The 20,150-nt window shown below is 40.0% G+C and overlaps 1 protein-coding gene across 1 annotated transcript in view; it reads right to left on the reverse strand.

Annotated features, from left to right (window-relative positions):
* Nucleotides 1–20,150, reverse strand: part of LOC122805777 — a 407,858-nt gene that overhangs the window by 92,371 nt on the left and 295,337 nt on the right. The gene's annotated exons all lie outside the window — the stretch shown is intronic.

The raw sequence follows: 20,150 nt of genomic DNA on the forward strand, positions 1-20,150 counted from the left end.
AGCTCAGATATTACTTGGATAAGATTAAGGATCATTCACAAATCTGAGCAACTTTATATTTCTTTTCATCCCAGATCACTGAGTTTGGTTGTTTCTAAGCAAACCATATCCTCCTTGATCTGTAAGGCCATTTCTTTTTGTTACTCCTTTCATGGTAAATGTCTGTCTCTGTAAAGGCTCATTCTACTACAGCTGTTGCTTTCTCTGGTGCTTTTTTGAAAGGATTGGATACCATTTTCTTCCCTGCGGCTGCTGTTTGGTCTTATTTCCATACATTCACTAAGCATTACAAATTAAATATTGACTCATTTGGGCATTTGTAAAGTCTGCCAACTAATTACACTCCCAAAACATATGTTCCCAGTTACCTCTTTTCTCCCCATCATACTGCTAACATTTGCCATCTACATGAGGAAAAATTATTTGGAGTCTGCTTAGGGTGTAAAAAATATCTATGCAAACACTCACAAGCAAAAATCCTAAATATTCTGGATTTTGTTGTATATTTGGAAGCTATACATATATCTTCTCATTGTTTCCTTGTGAATAACTCCGCCAATCTGTTTCTAACCTCATCTGATTGATTTCTATAGTTATCATGCAGTATATTTTATTCATTATCCTTTTTTTAAAAGCAGTTTCTGTTACAGATTCAACTAAAATCCCCACCAGAGCAGGTCTTTCACTTAGGATTCATCTGTCCCTTTCCTTCGGATCTGATATCAATCCCTGATAGGGAAGGCAGTCTGTAGCATGTTGTCCAAATGTCGTTTGACTTCCTTGTCTATTACCTTTTCCTCTCTAGTTATTTGCTCCCAATACCTTGGCTCCTTTGCCATTTTTTCCAGTAAATTCAGATCCATCTTGCTCATTCTCTGTACCCCTAATTGCAGTTATCTCTATTGGCAGAATCTCCTTTCTTCATTCTAGTGTTGACTTAATTCAGAGAATAATTTCTGCTACTTTATGAATGCAGTATTCTGTATGGCTGCTGCTGTTCTCGCTAAGAATCTGCATCCAAAATCCAATTCTCTCCTTACTTCTTGAATCCCCCTCCCCCACTTCATTATCATCCCTTTCCACTCTGAATTCTAGCCTTCTGCCTGTGTTATGTATATGAGTCTTGACTGTGTAACTCTTAAATATCTCTTAAAACCATGTGATCCTAAACCACCCTGCTCTATTGGAGGTATCCGCTTATCCCGCTTGACCCTTGCCCTCTTTCCCTTCCAGATACAATCTCTCAACTCTTTATTAATGACTGCCCACAGCTTCTCCTCTGGTTCATAAAAGTATGCCTGACCTGTATATAAGAGTAAAGGGACTAAAAACTGTTTCATTGCTTGCATCTTGCTATCCATATCCATAAGCGAGTGTGCCCGTATCTATGTTTATCTTTTGTATAGTCTCTTGCCACATATTCTTGGTTGCCATAACAAAATCCTTTAACCCATACTCCTAAATACATATTTTTATTGCGCCCCTATAAATATGGATATTGATGAACCAATTCATGTGTGGGTACATAGCTTACTGGTATTGCCTTTATTTAGTCTTAATTAATTTTGTATCCTGAAAAAAACTGAAACTGTCTCAGACTGTTCCACAACACTAAGAAATCCTTTTCTGGTTTTATCAAGTACAAAATAATATTGTCTGTGAATAAAGCTAACTTTTTTACTGTCATAACAGTTGTGCCATTGAATAACTGAGTCCCTTATTTTATTTTCCAGTGGCTCTAAATATATGTAAATAACAAAGGAGAAATAGGACACCCCTGGTAGTTCCTCTCTTCAGACACAACTTATTAGAGAGGAATCCTCCCACTTTAACATTTGCCTCCATGTCCTCAAATATTCTCCTGCTTAACCATAATATTGTGTTAGAGACTGTAAATACTTCTCTTGCCCTACTCATAAAATTCCAGTTTACTCTGCCAAATCCTTTCTCTGCATCACGATTCCCCAACCACAGCGGTATGTTTTTACATTTTGCTTCCGTCTGGATCATCATTGCTCTATTAATGTTGTCAAATGTTTGCTTCCCCTCCACAAAAAACACACTGATTCATATCTATCAATTTTGATAATACATTTGCTATTGTTTTAGCTATTGTAAACATAAACATTCTAGAAATTAAATGGTCTTATATGAAGCTAGGTCTGATGAGTCCTCACCATCTTTAGGTATTACACCCACCACAGCTTTCTTCCAGGATGTTCGTGCTGACCCTCCTATTAAACGACTGTTAAACAAAGCCTTGCAGATCTTTATCACTTTCTTCCCTCCTACCTTCCAAACATCAGTAGGAATATCATGTATTCTTTGAGACTTACCTGCAGATTAATTATATGTCACCCTTTTTATCTCATCTCCTCCTATCCTATATGTTAATTCTTAAACTTCATCCACCTCTAACCTTGGCATACTCAAGTCTTCCATAAATATTGCCATTTGTGCTTTTCCTTTATCTCTCCCTTCATTTGCTTCATACAAATTTTCATTAAATTTCTGAAATATCTATAATGCCTTTACAGGATCTCTGGTTATTTTTCTTTTTATAGGCTCTCTAAGTTTGGTAACAACTCTTTCTACTTTCTGTTGCTTAAGTGCTAGGAGTTTTTGCACTCTGGATTCATCAAAAAGCAGTTTTGTTAGAAGTATTGTTAAACTCATGCATATTATTCAGATACTCCCTTATTTTTTTTTCAACAATTGGCATTTGCACCTCCTGTTCTGTACGATTCTTCTTATTCTGCAATGCTTTGTCAGCTCCTATAAATAACTTGAGTTACTTCTTACCTTTTCTCTTTTTCTTTTATTCCTACCTTATTTTTAATCTTCACTTTCATTTCATCCCACTTACGGGCTATAGTTTCTGAAGAAATTGCTGTCTTCCCTAATAACTCTTGAATAATTTACACTGCCCATTCTTCAAATTCCACTTTTTTAACAGGAAGGTGTGGAAGTGCCAGTGTCTCACTTTTACTTCATTACCCTGTATTTTTATCTTAGTTGATGTCCTTCCATATCACTGTTGCAGTGTTCTTTACAAAGAAGATCTCCTGCCATGGATAGCCCAACGTCCAGCCAGTATAACAAAGCCTTTACATCTTATAGGTATCATACGTCACACACATGTTCCCTGTGCAAGGCATAGGGCATAAAGGTGACATATGGATGTAAGCACTCAGAACTTCTTTGCCGCCAGTCTGAATGCCATTATCTACTATTATGCCCTTCTGCTGTGCTGTTTACTAAGCCATCTTCGCATAAGTGTCCCGTTTAGGTTTCTTCTTGACCATTTTTCAATATTGTAGTGTACTTGTGTTTATGTCATCCAAGAAGGGAAAATGTCAGTGCGGGAGGCAGATTCTCCATACAAACCATCATGACCAATGTATCTTTTGCTTAAGCAATTCCTACAACTATATGCAGTGCTTTATATGTCAAGTGTTTGTCACTAACACCCTAAATAGTTGCTTACCTTCCTTATCAATATACCTTGAAAACCAATAACTGAAGCTGTAGGTTCGGGGTGCTGTGGCAGAATCTTTCCATCCCGAGGGTCAGGGATCTGCTAAAAAGAAGGCAAAACGAACTAGGCCTGATCCCATTGCTATCTTGCCTCCCCTGGACATCTTTCTAGAGGCTAGTCAAAACCCTGAGGACAGTCTGGTGCTTGCCTCATATTTCTCTGCCATGACCTCATTGGAGACCGTCATGGATTCAAATTCTTGCATGTCCTTGGAGGCATTTCCAATGTCTGTTGAGATGTTAAGTGAGAACCTTGACTGATTATTTCCTACAGAATGAGGGGGATTTCCCCATATTTTAGTGAGGGAGAAATTCCTACTACAGTTATTGAATCCCACCAAGGGTCTGAACCACAAAGTCCTTCAGCAGGATGTCCCACTTAAGAAAAGGCAAAAAACTAAACCTATTACCTCTGTTGGTTAAGATCCCTAACATGAACGGCAGAATTTTACTCAGGGTCTGTTCTATGCCTTACTGGCTTTGAAGCCTGCTCAAGGGGTGTCAGTCCCTGAGCTTCCATGGTCTGCCTCTCTTGTTAAGAGGCCAAGGAAATGGATTCCTCAGAAGAGGACTTGGAGTCTGAGAAGGAATCTCTAGCTTGCTTCTCTCAAATTCCTCCCCCTCGGAGGAAGAGGATTCTTTCAGCCCAGATCTTCCCTTGGAAGATTAATCCTTTGGGGATACTATTGCTCCTATGATGGAATACTTTAAATGGAATTGTTCCTAGATCTCTGACATTCAAAAAAGGTATTATGAGCTTTTACAAATGGACTCTCTGAAGACATTAGTTATTCCTCCTGTTTTAGTAGCCCTTTTGGACACATTTTCTGCTACCTCTATGGCTCATGATTCTAAGCCCTTGGCTCTTAAGAAACCTGGCAGGTTCTACAAGGTGCCTAAGGATGGCAAATTTTTGTAAAATTGCCCTTCTTCTGATCCTTAGTGCTTTCAGATTGCTCTGATAAGTCTTATAAGCTTTTGCCTTCTATTAAGCTCCTAGCTTATTCCTTTGGATAAGAATAGTTGAACTATGTAGCAGTTGGGTATAAAAGTATATACAACTGTCACCTTGTATTTTCGAGTGTTACTTACCAAACACATATGACCCGGTATATTTTTGTGGTACTTTCTCAGGTAGCCTAAGTGGTTGATTACCTTCCTGATTCTGAGGGTAAGGCTTTAGCTCTTTCTCTGCTTGAGTCCACTTTCCAGCTCACCTCTCACTACGTAAAATGCAGCTATGATGCAGCTGATTCCTTTTCCAAGGCTGCTGTTTTTGGTTCTGCAATGAGGTGTTATTCTTGACTACATATGCAAGCTTTACCTGATTATATTAAATCCAGGCATTTGGATGCCCCTCTGGGAAAGAAAATTATTTTTGAGACAGCTGCTGCTGATCTGTCCCTCCAGGATAAGGGTAAGATCTTGCAGGAACTCAAACATATTTTGCCTCCCCTGTTCCCAAATTATTGGAATTACCCATCTAAGTGTGTCATAACTCTCACAAAATCTGTTCTGACACCCTCCTAGGATCATATTTTTCTGGGGTATAGACTTCAAAATATCCCCATGTTGGCTTTTCTCCTTGCTCCCAATGTCTTGTGTTGGACAACCTTCTTCCAATCTCTCCTTCCTCTGTCCCCTGTTATGGTCGGGGAATTTCTCTGGGTTCTGAGGTGTATGGCTTACACTATTCCTATGCTTCTCTTGCCAGTCTCCATACCAGGAATCTACAATGGTACTTCAAATCAGTGTGACTTCAACATTACCACCCTCTAGACTCCCCATTCCCTTACTTCCTTGTCTCAAACTCTGGCTTCAGTGGCGGATTTAACAACTCTCTCTCAAACTGGGGCTTCCCTTTCAGGACCCAGTACCTCCTCAGGAACTGTTTACAGATACCTTAGATTGGGGTGGAGAGCCTCCTGTGGCCCACTAAAGGTCCAGGATCTCTGGCTTGTGGTATATCAATAAGCAGGGGGTTACGAGTTCCTATCTCCTTTACAGACTAGCTCTTCAAGCATGAGATTTAGCTGTCGGGTATCAAGTGACTCTTCAGGTGGTTTACATTCCTTCAGAGCACACTGTAGTGGCAAACTCATTCAGCACATCCAGAGCACCAACTCATGAATGGATGCTTCACAGAAATGTGTCCCTGGACATTGTACATCAGTAGAGTATTCCTCAGGTAGATCTTTTTGTCTCTTCTCTGAACAGACAGCTTCCTCTATTCTATTCGAGAGTACCAAGTCCTCTGACTTTAAAAGTGCACACCTTGCCTTTTCTTTTAGAGGGTATGTTTCTGTATGCCTTGTCCCCTCCCCTCTGTTTCCACAAATTCTGCACAAAAATCAGGCAGGAGTCTCCCAAAATCTTGCTAGTAACTCCCTTTTAGCCCAAACAGCATTGAATTCCCCATCTCTATCACTTGGCCAGGGGCAATCACTACAAGTTACCTCACCTGGTGGATCTTTTCACAAAAGTTACCTCACCTGGTGGATCTTTTCACACAAGACAAGAAATCTCTTATCCATCCTCACCTGTCCACTCTTCAGATGACACTGTGGTTGATAAGGTTTTGATTCCTTTTAGGCAACTCTTTTCTGAGGATGTGCTCTGGGTTCTGCAGGAGGCCAGGAAATACCCCACAAGAAAATTATACATGTTCAAATGGATAATATTTTCTGTCTGCTGCCTATGTTGTCAGTAAGATCACCTTTTGGTGGGGGTTCATCTGGTGCTATCTTATTTGTAGGATCTGCTCCATGTTGAGTTGGCGTATTCTTCAGTTAAAGCTCACCTTACAGCAATTTATGCTTATCTGATCTTGAATCCTCCTTTTGCCTTTCAGTTTGAGGTCAAGTAATTTCTTAAAGGTGTCCTTCATATCAGACATCCCGGAAAGCCTATTCTCCCTTCCTGGGACCTCAATTTTGTACCTGGAAAATTGACTCGGGCTCCTTTTGAACTTGCTTTTTCACCTTCCTGACAATGTTGTAGCAGGAAGAATGTTCGTTTTACTCTTACTTCAGCCAAGAGAATGTCTGAACTTCAGGCTGTCATGGCTATTTCTCCTTTTTTAGCTTTTCACAGAAACAGGATACCTCTCTCTGAACTAATCCTACTCTTATGCCCAAGGTGGTTAATGAGTTGTCCCTTAATCAGTCTATTTACCTTCCTTCCATTTTTCCTTCTCCACAGTCTGCTAGTGAGTTCTGAGTGCCTTCATTTGTATGTCACTTTTATGCCCTATGCCTCACATGGGGAGCATATGTGTGATGTATGGTGCCTATACAATCCAAAGGCTTTGGCATACTGGCCGGACATTGGGTTATCTTGGTAGGAAATCCCTTATGTAAACAATACTGCAACAGTGAAGGGAAGGACATATACAGTTATTTTAAGATTTTACCTAACTATACTTTACTAGCACAAGATCTGAAATAATTATTGGAGGTGTGTCGAAGCTTTCAATTAAATGGACATGTTCCTGTGAAATATCATTTTTGACTTGCCTAGTCCAGTTATGGTAACTTGGGGAATAATATGTAAATTCTCTACAAGTGCCTACTACTGAATTCACATCTTTCAAACCACTGTTTTCATAAATGTCTTCAAAAATCTACCTTATTTTGTTATATTTCCCTCCAGGTCCCCCAGATATATCCTCACTGTCACAAATCAAGTTCCAGTCTCCTATAAGTAATATTCCCTGCTGAAAGCTGATCATTTCTTTCAAAATTTTGTTAGGCTCAATAAAAGTTTTTGGTAGAATATAAATACATGCCAACGTAATCCTCTCCCTTGCCAGTAGCCCCTTACTACCACAAATCCACCATTACTATATTTTTCCTCTTCTATCACTATTGGAGCTCATCTTGCAATTAGTATAAGTACTCCCCATTTCATTTGTCTCCGATATTCTGCTGGATATACACACTGAATCCTTTCTTTATCAAAGTCACATGATTGATTCTTTGCAAATGTGTCTTCTGTAGCATTGCTATTTGCACTCTGCATTTCTTAATATAATTCAGTACTCTTACCTCTTTGTCTGTACCTGTGAGGCCATTCATGTTCCAAAATAATATCTATAGTGTAGCTATTATGGTAAAAAGTTATTATTCACACCTATTGTATATAACATTTTAAATGTCTATTTTTACCTTCTGTGTTACATTCACCCACTAATGTTATGCAGTTTGATCTTTTATACAGTTGTTTCTTGTCTCTCCATTTGAATCTGTCAAATTTTACAAGACTTTTGGTTTTAATGAAACCCCTCAAACAAAAAGCCAGATGTACCCCATGAACACCAACATCACCCAACCATGAACTATTAACTTAAAACAAACACACAAAATTATGTACATCTTCAAATAATTAAGTTCAACCCTCTTGACAGGAGCAGTTGTCACAAACTGACAGCTGCACACACACAATGGAGGATGGCAAAATGGTTAAGATGTTTACCTGGTAAACACAAGGTGCAGGGTTTGATTCTCATGTGGGGTAATTGGCTAGGCTTAAAATGACCCACAAGTGCAATTAGCCTAGTACTAACAAATGAACCATATATATGAACATGCATTACTTAACCTTACATTAAGGTTATCCATGTTAAGAAATATTGCACTCTATGCTTGTACTTACCCTAATTGCTCTCTGTTCTTACCTTACGTTTGTTCCCCTCCCAGATGTGCAAAACAGCTTGTATGATTTCAGAAAACATTAACCTTTAGCCTTAAAAAGTGTTCTAGCTTTTATTGCTTCCCCTTTATAGTCAGCTTGTCTCCATGGATACACAAGTGCTAGTTATACAGCTGCCCTTATCTGCAAGCCTCTCAACTTGCAGTGAACACAATCTGCCATTACACGCAGTGGCATCTTGTTTACTTGCTTACACAAAAAAAACTTACTAGATTATGCCAAAGGTCTTAATCCACACATTCACCTATGCAAAAGTAAGAGAAAACATAGCAGTTCTACATATATTCTGCATATATTATAATATATGCACTGTTACACCACTCCCCCACCGTAACAATTCAGAATTTCAGTACATTATCTTAAACAGGCTTTTGCCCAGCCTTCCTCTTCTTTTTTTACATTGTAATACCTACATTTTTTTTCAAAATAAAACAGAAGAAAAAGGGCACTTCTTTACGTTAGTATCTTTATTAAATACAATAACTGAAAATACTTTACCATACAACATACAATTTTTATAGTGAAATGTGTTATGCAAATACTGTTAATAACAAAAAGTGTTTTACTTGGTTACTTTTCTTTTTTCCCCTTTCTCTTTAGTGTCCTTTCAAAAATTAATGACATGAAGTGGGGCATGTGTGTTTCAGTTCTCCACAAGTTTGAGAAAGTCAAGCAAAGTCCAATTTTTCCACTTTTTCTTGTAGAGCCATATTTCACAAATGTGATATATGCTTTATAGTCTCACATTTATTCACTAATTTTAATGTTGCTGGTCTTTTTCCTGCCACATTTATTCACTAATTTTAATGTTGCTGGTATTTTTCTGTTCATCTCTATCTCCTAACCCCAGACTCTGGTTCACGTCCAATGTACTTTCAAGTCTTCTAGTCAGCTCCAGTGCTTTTCTTCTGTCTTTCAAGCATTTTCCTTTGGAACACTGAAAAAGATTCACTGGCAAAAATCTCTCTACAGGCTTATTAGCAGAAGGAGAAACAGAGTCCCATTCTGTTTGATGCCTCAATTTTTGTTGGACAAACTTGTGTGTATTTTCTCCATAGCCTGTTGTACATCATAAAATGACTTTAATTCTCCAGGAAAAGATATTCTGAAAACAGCTGGATACAGCAACTTGAATCTCAAACCTATCTCTGTATCTGTACTTCTTACTTTACTACTTTATTTTGCTTTTTGCTGCTTGTTCTTACAAGTGTTCAGTTGCATTTATTACTGCTTGCTAGTAGCCTGATTCAATTGTAACTGTTATTCTAAACCTCTTAGTTTGGATTTAAGCACTTGGGCTTTAAACTAGTTATCTTACATAAGGAAAGTTTGTGGTGTATACTCTGGTGACAGGAGAGGTAGCTTCCATCCTTCTATGTTGGGACTTTGGCTAAAGGCTTATTGTGTCTCTTATTCTACACATTTCCTAGTTTTGGTTTAAGTGCCTGAGATTCAGGCCAGTTATTTTGCATGAGAAAGTTTTGTGGTCTACACTGTTGTGGGAGGAGAAGGTAGTTTCCTTCCTTCTGAGCTGGGAATTGCTGGTTGAAGGCTTATTTTGCCTGTTATTGTATGCGTCTTTGTTCTGGTTTAAGCTCAATTAACCGGAGCTGCTCATGTCCCGAGTGCTTCTGCTTGAATCCAAGTCATTCAAAGCTAAGAACAAGAAATTAGGCTTATTTTGAGTTTGATCTGTACTTTTTAATCTGTATTCTACTGTTTTACTGCATTAATGTGTGCCATTTTGACTGTTTTTACTGCTTCTGCCTGCTTATTTCCTATACTTGCTTTGTACTGAAATATTGTTTAGTTAGCATAGACTAGCTCCAGACTTGCTGATTCTAACTAAAATCCAGCCATCTTGCATTAAGAATGGCTCCGTTGTACCCTTGTCGCAGAATAATGTAGATATAGCCTTGTCTGTGATGGTGATTGCTGGAGGAAGGATGGTTGTGTGATTTCCTATTTGCAGACTAGTTTAAAATTGTTTAATGTTGACTGTATACAAGCCTCATGTTTGTGTGTAGCTATGCACTGCACATTGTTGTGTAAGTGTAGGACTGACATACACATGGTCTTGGGTTCAAATACAACAGTAGGGGTTAGCCATGCCTTGTATATATGCAAATGCCTAGAAGTGTTTTTTTCCCTAGATACCAGTCAGCGAAACCCTCCCAGGTTCTCTGCTGCTCTGCAGGTAACCTAGCTGCGGACTTCTACGTTGCAGACAACTCAGCTGAGCACTGACTAGTATCGCCCCACTTTCCATTCCTGATCTTTTATAGAATAAGTCCCCTTGTTAATTCCATAGCAATAGCTAACCTAATTTGCCCTCTCACAAATTAGTACTTAACAATTACCTGCTACAATGGACAGTCGGTTTTTCAATATTTCAAGAGCTAGCCTGATTGACATGGGCTTCCCAAGGCAATGTAGCAATTAACTCATGTATACTGACAACCACTTGCTCCTAAAGCAAACAAATAAAGTATGTGATAGATGCAACTATATCATGAAACTAGAATCAGTCATCTGATGTATCAATAAACAAGACATCAAACATGTCAGCACACATTCCTCTCTCACACAAGATAAGGTGACATCACATAAACTCACATATGCGCAGATGCTAAGAGCCTACCAAAACGTCCCATACTCTGGAACAAACTACCTATCTATATCAAACAAAGCTCCTCATTAGCACTCTTCTAGAAAAATCTTGATAACTGGATGGGAAATAGGAAATTCACCCCAGAATCACTTCTGTGACTTTGCCCGACAGTGGCACAGGAAAATAATTTTCTTGGGTGGTGAAAGCCAGGGTACCTTTTTGGCTAGGCTTATATAGGCCCTAGGGCCAATAGCCTAGTACCAAACTATGAACCTATGAAAAGACTGGAGACCTCCCAAGTGCAAACAAACACATACTGGCACATAAACAAAATCTACCACTACACATAACATGCATATCAGTGTCTCAACAATTAAGCCCCTAAGGCGAAACATCTCAAAATGTAATGTCCTAGGCATAGGCGACTCAATAGTGAGACACACAGATGTCCCACTCACCAGGTTGGACAAGGAGAAGATCACAGTCAGCTGCCTATCAGGTGCCAGGATCCATCAAATCATGCACGCACTCAAGTCACTCAACAACAATTATCATTATACATGTTGGAGTGAATGATTTGAGACGTAACTCTCTGAACTATATGGAGAGAGACATGACTGGACTCTCAGATTATGTGTCCCTTTCCTCCCCCACAGTGCCTTTTGTAGGCAATGTCAAAACAACAAAACTTCTGACATAAACAAAATCCACAAAAGACAAACTGAAGGTCATAATGTTTAATGCTAGGAGCCTAAACAGTAAACTGCACTCCCTGGAAGGACTCCTCACCTTGGAAGATGCTGACATCTGTGCGGCCACTGAGACTTGGTTCAAGGATGCAGAGAGCACCCCAGCCATACAAACCTACAATGCCTTTTACACATTCAGACCTCAAAAAGGGCATGAAGGAACCAAAGGTGGAGGTGTATCCATCTTCATTAAATCCAAATACACATTGAGACAGTACAACGCTCTTGAGCTACTCCAGGTCCAAATAACTATAGGCAAAATACCCTACCACATGACTGCTGGCTACATGTTCTCCAGCATGAACCAGGAGAAGTACACGCCTTACCTGGACTTGCTAGAGTCACTCAGTATACAGACAAACACCTTGGTCATAGGAGATTTCAATTATCTTTCCACTGATTAGGTGACTTATACATGCAGAATCATGATCGCTCTGAGGGTCCGGATTTTGTTAATTTGAATGCCTTTGAACAGTTGGTCTGCACCACCCACAAGGGGCTCAAATGTGCTAGACCTAGTGCTGACCAATGGTGGGGGTCACTACACTGCCCCCTGTGTGATGCCCTCCCTGGTAAAGTCAGACCATAAATCAGACTCATTTGAAGTAAAGATCAGACCTGGTACTCCCACAGCAAAAATCTGAAAAAATTCTCCAAAGCAAACTACAGCCTACTAAGTGAATGTATAAAAAGTTTCAAAGCCCCTAGCACAGCCAACAGTGACTCCTATGCAGAAGTGTATACAAATGCCCTGTATAACCATTTAAACAAATGTATGGACTCAGGTGTACCAGACCAGACTAAAATCAGGTCCTCTCAAAAACACAAGCCACCCTGGATAAATAAGTTATATAACATAAGAAAGAAGATGTCTAAGACCAAGTGGGAACTTACTCACCAGAGGAAGAATACCCTCCACAGCTTGAACAAGCAAATCAGGTATCTTGTACAGTCCTCTAAGACTAGTTACCAGACTAATTTAGCTTCCCTTGCTAAAGACAACCATAAGGCATTCTTTAGTTACGTCCAAAACCTAAAAGGGATTGCCCAGTTGTGAACCTGGGTAAATTGTCAACCTGCTAGCTGACAGACTTCACAATATCTTTACACACCCCATCCCCATCAGCCATACCCCAAAGCATTCCTGACACCAGTCTACTACCAATTATCTGCAAAGAACAGGTCATACAAGCACTCTCTAAGGCCAGAATCATGGCCTCTATGTCACCAAATAACATTCTAGGTTGCTTACTAAACAATTTAAAACAAGACCTAGTGGAACCACTTGGCACTGTCTTTAACCATATCCTGAGCACTGGCTTTGTTCCAGCAGAGTGAAGACCAGCAACAGAAGTCCCCTTGCACAAAGGGGATCCATTAACAGACCGAGGAAACTATCAACCCATAAGCCTAATCAGCCTTATCTGCAAGGCCATAGAAAAAGTTATCATGGACCTTATCAAGAAGGACACAGGCCACCTTCAAACTCTTTACCCGACCCAGTTTGATTTTGCCAAGAGTAGATCTTGCTTATTAAACCTGATGGACTTCTTTGAGAATGTCACCAAAGCCCTGGATGAGGGCAAAGCAGTATATACTACCTATTTTGATTTAGCCAAGGCTTTTGACACAATCCCCCACTCAGGGATCACTGAAGAAACTCTCCCAGATGGGGATTAATCCATATGTCACTAGATGGGTAGGCAATTGGCTCACCGACATGCCACACACTGTCAAAGTTGGGGAGTTCACCTCCACCAGTAGACCAGTTACCAGTGGGGCACCACAAGGATCTGTGCTGAGCTCTCTACTGTTTGAAATCTACTTCTCTGAGGTCCAGGTGAAAGTAGATGGCCTGTGGCTTACCAAGTTTGCAGATGACTGCAAACTGGGAGCAATCATTGAGTTTCCCAATGATGTAAACATCTTCAGAAGGGACTGACTCAAACAATTGATTGGTGCCAAAGTCACAGACTAAACCTAAACACAAAAAAATGCCTCATTATCCCCTTTGACAGAGAAGTAGCCCCTGCTAAATATGATATAGAAAGCACCTCCTCTAAGCTCAATCCCAGTGGTGTGAGACTTGGGAACACAGGTTGATAGCAATTAGCAATCTAAACTTCGATCATCATGTGTCCGTAGTGATAAGGACAGCTTTCTACAGTATGCATTTCATAAAAGGACATCACATCCAAGACTAAGAAGGTTATAACTCCGCTGTCCTTGACCCTTATCGGACCACTAATTGAGTACAATGCTCCCTTCTCTACGTATTTCAGCATATACCTGCAGAAACTGGAGAGACCACACTAGGTATTTCAGCAGATACCTGCAGAAACTGGGGAGACCACACTAGGTATTTCAGCAGATACCTGCAGAAACTGGGGAGACCACAGAGGCTTCTAACAAAGAGAATCAAGGGCCTCTAAAATGTGACTCACATGAAAAGACTGAATGTCCTGAGTGTCGTCTGTATCATACAGGATGCTGAGAGGCGGCCTGTGCCTCAACTACAGAGCAGTCTTTGACTTTGTCCTAATGGAAATGCTGTATATCTGCAAATCAAATTTGGCAAGAGTCACTCACCCCAGGGATCTCAACCTAGCCTGTGACATTAACAGAACATGTTGGAAAGACAGATATATCTCCGAGAGATTGCCACTCCTGTGGAATAAGCTCCCACCCCATGTGAAGCATACCTACTCAATGACCCTATTTAAGTGCAACCTTGACAATTGCATGGCTGACAGTAAATCCACCCCAGGGTGGTACCTATGTCCCACATGGATAGGGGTAGTTGGTGCAGATCACAGAATCGCTTTGCTAATAATGACTGGTCAATGAGGGTACTTGGGTTTTTACATGGATTATCCAAGTGCAACTAACCCTGGGCAAAACTGCAGTCCAAATTGTAGCATGCTACAGATCCCCCACCATGCCCTAGGATCCCCACTCCTCTTTTCTTGATATACTGGAAAAAAATGAGGGTTCAACCAAATACCCTAATAATGGGCAATTTCAACTACCCCAAAATTAATTGGGAAAACTACTCTTGTACAAATTCTTTGTTCAATATTTTCTGGAATTCATAAACTCTAATGCCCTGGATCAACTTATCCACACCTCCACCAGGGGCAACAATATTCTGGACCTGGTCATTACCAACATGGGCAACTGGTGTTCCATACCCGAGGTCAGCTCCTTGCTGGTCAGATCAGATCATAAGCTAATCACCCTAGATATCCACATCCCGCCCCCACCCCCCCAAGGAAACCACCAAATAAAATATTTCCAAAGCCAACTTCATGCTCCTCAAGACAGAGGTGGTGAACTTCATGACACTCCTGCAGACGGACAATGTGGTCACAACTGCTGAATATTATGCAAGTGCACTCTACAAGCACTTACACGAGTGCATGGATGGTGCTATCCCTAATAGAACCAAGAATCTATCCTTCAAAAGAAGGAAACCTATCTGGTGGACCCCCGCCATAAACAAACTCTACAACAGAAGAAAGAAACTGTTACAAAAGAGCGTAAAATCCCATGCTTGGAGGAACTCCCTGACCAGCCTCAGTAAGAAGCTAAGATCCCTCATAAAATCCTCCAAAGCAAGTTTTGAAAACAAAATTGTAACTGATTCTAAAGACAACCACAAAGCATTCTTTAGCTATGTCAGGAGTCTCAATGGCAACACTCAGATCTGCCCTGAGTTACAGCACAAAATATACAGAACCAACTGATATTGCCAACATCTTGGCAGATAGGTTCAGTGCAAACTTTACCCCCCTCTCACCTTCTAAAGGGCCCATATATATACCGGAAGAATGCACAGCTCCAGTAATCACAAGCACGCAAGTAAAAACGGCCCTTTCTAAATCCAAAAACACAGCTTCCATGGGACCGGACAACATCCCAGGCTGCATCCTACATGAACTCCAAAATGAACTAGCTTCCCACCTAAACATCATGTTCAATCACAGCCTCACTAAAGGCTATGTGCCCACTGAATGGCACACAGCAACAATTATCCTACTCCACAAAGGGGGAGCCAACACAGATCCCAGTAACTATTACCCTATTAGCCTGACAAGCCTGGTCTGCATGGCCATGGAACGTATCATCATAGCTTTATAGGTTGGTACCACAGTATAAGGACAAAATGGAACTTATAAACAAAGACATTGGAAACCTCCAAACTTTGGACTCCACCCAGTTCGGATTTGTAAAGGGCAGATCATGTCTCCTAAACCTGATAGACTTCTTTGAGGCAGTCACCAAAGCTGTAGATGAGAGTAAGGTGGTCCACACAGCCTACATAGACCTCAAGGGCTTTGATGCCATCCCCCATTCAGGAATTATAGAATAACTCACTAAACTAGATATAAATCCCTACATCATGAGATGGGTTGCCAACTGGCTCATGGACAGAACCCACACAGTGAAAATTGCAGACTCCAGATCCGACTCCAAACCAGTGACAAGTGGAGTGCCTCAGGGTTTAGTCTTGGGACCTCTCCTGTTTGGTATCTACTTCTCTGAGGTACAGGCTAACACTAATGGTCTATTGCTGACAAAGTTTGCAGATGACTGCAAACTAGGAGCCATAATCAATTCTCCAAATGACATAGACATCCTACAAAGGGGCCTCACCAAGACAGATACCTGATTCCAAAACCATGGTCTTAAGCTAAATGCCAAAAAGTGCATTGTCATCCCCTTTGGTAAAAACTCAGCACCCATGAACTACCACATAGATGGCAGTTCATTTAGCATCGAGAGTGTGATAAGACATCTTGGGACCCAGGTGGGTAGTAGTCTCTCGTTTGACAATCACATCGCCACAGTGGATAGGAAATCCTTCTACGTGGCTCACCTAATCACAAAAGGGTTCTCATCCAGAAAAAAGAGGTCATTGTCTCCCTCTGAAGGAGGTTTGGGCCACCTCGAAATTGATTACATGTATAGATCTGCAATCATAGGACTGCAAACATATCTGCTGACCTTACCAGATCCAAACATAGCTAAAGTTTTAAAACATGAGAAGAACAAGCCTAGGATGACTTCCCTGCTTAGTTTAGCAGAAGCAGGAATGGAAATCAAACCTGAAGTAGACAAAAATCAGCCAGCAACTGAATGTGCGAAAAAAACAAAAGTACTATATAAGGGGAAGGATCAAACGGGAAAGAAAGAAATTTGGAAAAGGCATAAATATACTTGCAGGTGTAGAAAACACCTGGAACAACCTGATGTCTATCAGGATCAGATGAAGGAATGGTTAAATAGAGGTGAATTTAAACCAAAAGGTGAAAGGTTAATATTGGCAGCCCAGGATAGTGGCCTACATACATGTCGGTTTACAATGTCCATTGAACATGTGGGAGAAATAGACAGATGCAGCTTCTGTAAAACATAACTGGAAGCATTTGCACATCTTGTTGCTGAGTCTAATGCTCTAATGGCAGAGGGCCTCTGTACTGAAAGGCATAATAACGTGGAAAGTCTGTTGCAGTGGAGATTGTGCAAACATTACAATACTGTAACAGATGACAAGCATTTAAAACATGAGCCAAAATGTATAGAGAATGATGGTTTATATCACATGGGATCACCCACTACCAACAGTCCATGAAAAGGAGACAAAAGTAGCATTGATCAGTGAAATTGCTACACCCACTGACTACAGTATCTTACATACAGAGACACACAAAGTCATAAAATACCAGGATTCATAGCCAGAAATGAGGGCAATATGGAAGGATGCCCAGACAGTTCCAAAAGTAGAAGGGACAATGGATATCATAAAAAAAGAATCTGCAATTGTATTTAGATATGCTACAGATACATGTAACTCTGTATGAATTGCAGAAGGAATCAATTCTGGGCACACTGCGGGTGCTGCGAAGAAAACTTTTGGCTAACATCAAAGATCGAAGCAATATTAATTTCACAAACTTTAATCATACTTTAACATAGAAATGGGGTCCATTTCCATTATGGTATTAGAAACCCAAAATACTTGGAGAAATTAAAGAGAGAGTTGCCTGACTACACTAAATTTTCTGTATATTTGTATGTTGCCTGTACACGTGCACTTGTTGCCTGGGTCCTGGCTGAAAGGATCTATGAATCATACTGGCATCATGAACAGAGTTCCCTTAACAGTGATCTGTACACATTAAGGTGTACAGCAGATAAGGGGAAGGGTAGAACCCATATTGCAGAAAACTCCTCTGACGTTCTGGAGGTAACTAGCAAGTCTCAGGGCTTAGTCTAGGGTCCCCTCCTTTTTGGCATTTACTTCTTTGATTTCCAGGCCAGAAAGCAGGGCAGCTTATTAATAACGTTTATAGATAACTGTAAGCAAGCATTATCAAATATAGATAACTGTAAGCAAGCATTATCAAATATAGATAACTGTAAGCAAGCATTATCAAATATAGATAACTGTAAGCAAGCATTATCAAATATAGATAACTGTAAGCAAGCATTATCAAATATAGATAACTGTAAGCAAGCATTATCAAATCCCGCCCTGATACCCTCACATTACAGGAGGGTCTTGCACTGGTAAACCAGTGTTATCCTGGAAATGAGCTATAATTAAATGCAAAGAAATACAGAATCATCATATTTGGGAAATATATTTCTCCATCAATTTACAATATAACTGACATGAATTCCAAAATTACAATACGGTTTGGAATTAAGGAACAACTCAAGATGATCCCTTCTTTGACCATAATGTTAAAACAGTGGCAGAAAATCCTTCTGCCAGGCACAGCTAATGAATTGCGGCATATCATCCAAGTAAAAATAAGATATCATACCCAGGTATTCTGCCTTAACTAGACTTATTTTTTCAGTATAATATCCTCTTTGGTATTTACATGCCTAGACATATTAAGCAATTAGAAAGGCTACAAAAGTTCATAACCAAAATGACTGGTATAAAGAACCTTCAAGGTTTCTTATAGGCTCTTACAAGGAAATTAAAGCTGAGCATTCAGCACCACTAGTGACCCTTTCCATATCAAATAATGCCACTAATACTAGAATCAGAGACCTAACGCTCCATAAAATGCACCCAAAGAACACATTTATCACCCAGTACCTACTGAAACTCTGCAACAAAGATACCCTGCAGGCAAATCAATGTTACACCAGAGCTTATTTCAAATTATGTGTGGATGATTGGATGGGTACCTATAAATATTGCACTGGTTTGACCTGCTCTCACCTCCTTGAGAAAGGAGTGTACAGTCCAAGGCTTTCTTTTGGCAAGGTGTGCATAGCCTTATAACCTAACTGCCTTCTAACACCTCTGATCCTATGGTAATAAAAATGACAGCTATATTGATAATGTGAATTGAAGCATAGACACTAGTTTATACAGTATACACATGATATTAATTTGTCAGATTCCACTGTATTTCTTTTCTTTACATTATTTTCAGTTCAGAAACACAGTTTAGTAGTTTCCTTCCAACATCTTATTGGTGTGAAAACAGGTTTTGTTATGGGTTCCTTTTGTCCCTATGCCTGGTAGCTATTAAGCCTCCCCCCACCCCGCCACAGTCAGACTTGATTTCATTGTTTCTTCTTTACTGGCTATCCTCAGCACAGGAATAACAGCCATTTGGAGAGGCCATCACTGTGACAGCTACAATGGTCAGTGTTGCCCTTACAGGAATTCTGACAATAAAGTTGCATGTGAAAAGCAAGTAAGACTGGCAGTTACCATGTTCCAAGCTGGCACCTACTGGATCCCCCTGGAATGACAGCAGGTGTTTAACCAATTGCTGAAGTCAGTCATCTTTTCTTTATATCTTACATCATCATTCATGAAGGAAAGATTCAGCTCAAGGCCAAGGTTTTAGCTGCATTTGTAATATGCATGGAGAGTTTTGACTTCTCTCTCTCTACATATCTTTTTTTTGCCAAGTTGTTTACCCCATATCATAATCATATTTATTTGGTGTGAGGTCCTTAAGAGCTCTTAAGATATTGGAGATCCTGCCACCTGAGAAACAACTCATTACCAGCCTTCTGAGAATTTAATCTGTATGTCTGACTATGGAGACAACAATCACAAAGACATTTTTATTTGTATTGTGGTTTAATACACAATATTTGGAATGATATACTTCCTGGTGACTCTCTTCTATGATTGTGCCAGTATGCAATGCAGTATTTGTTTCTTGCTGAGACCTGGTCTTAATGCATCTAGGAGGTTTGGGAAAAACCTTTTTAGATCATTGGCATAGGGTAGTTTAATACGTGTTTGTGAAGCGTGCTGTTTGTAAGGAAGTGTATATTTATCCTGGACTGGGTGTTTATTTGTGAGAGAGACCTCTAGTTTGGTTATGTACATAAATCTCCCACAAACTGAATGCACTGAGCTAAGTAAGAGTTCATTCTTTATGAGAAACAGCTCTCTAAGCTTTTGAATATTAACTAAGACATGGTACCTGAGAATATGGCAGTAGAAAGTCAGGCTTTTCAGTGGTACTTCAGGGGCCAACCATTTTTTGTTTTTA

This window comes from Protopterus annectens, chromosome 7.part0 (genome assembly GCF_019279795.1).
Source record: "Protopterus annectens isolate FY-2018-M chromosome 7.part0, PAN1.0, whole genome shotgun sequence".
NCBI lineage: Eukaryota > Metazoa > Chordata > Ceratodontiformes > Protopteridae > Protopterus > Protopterus annectens.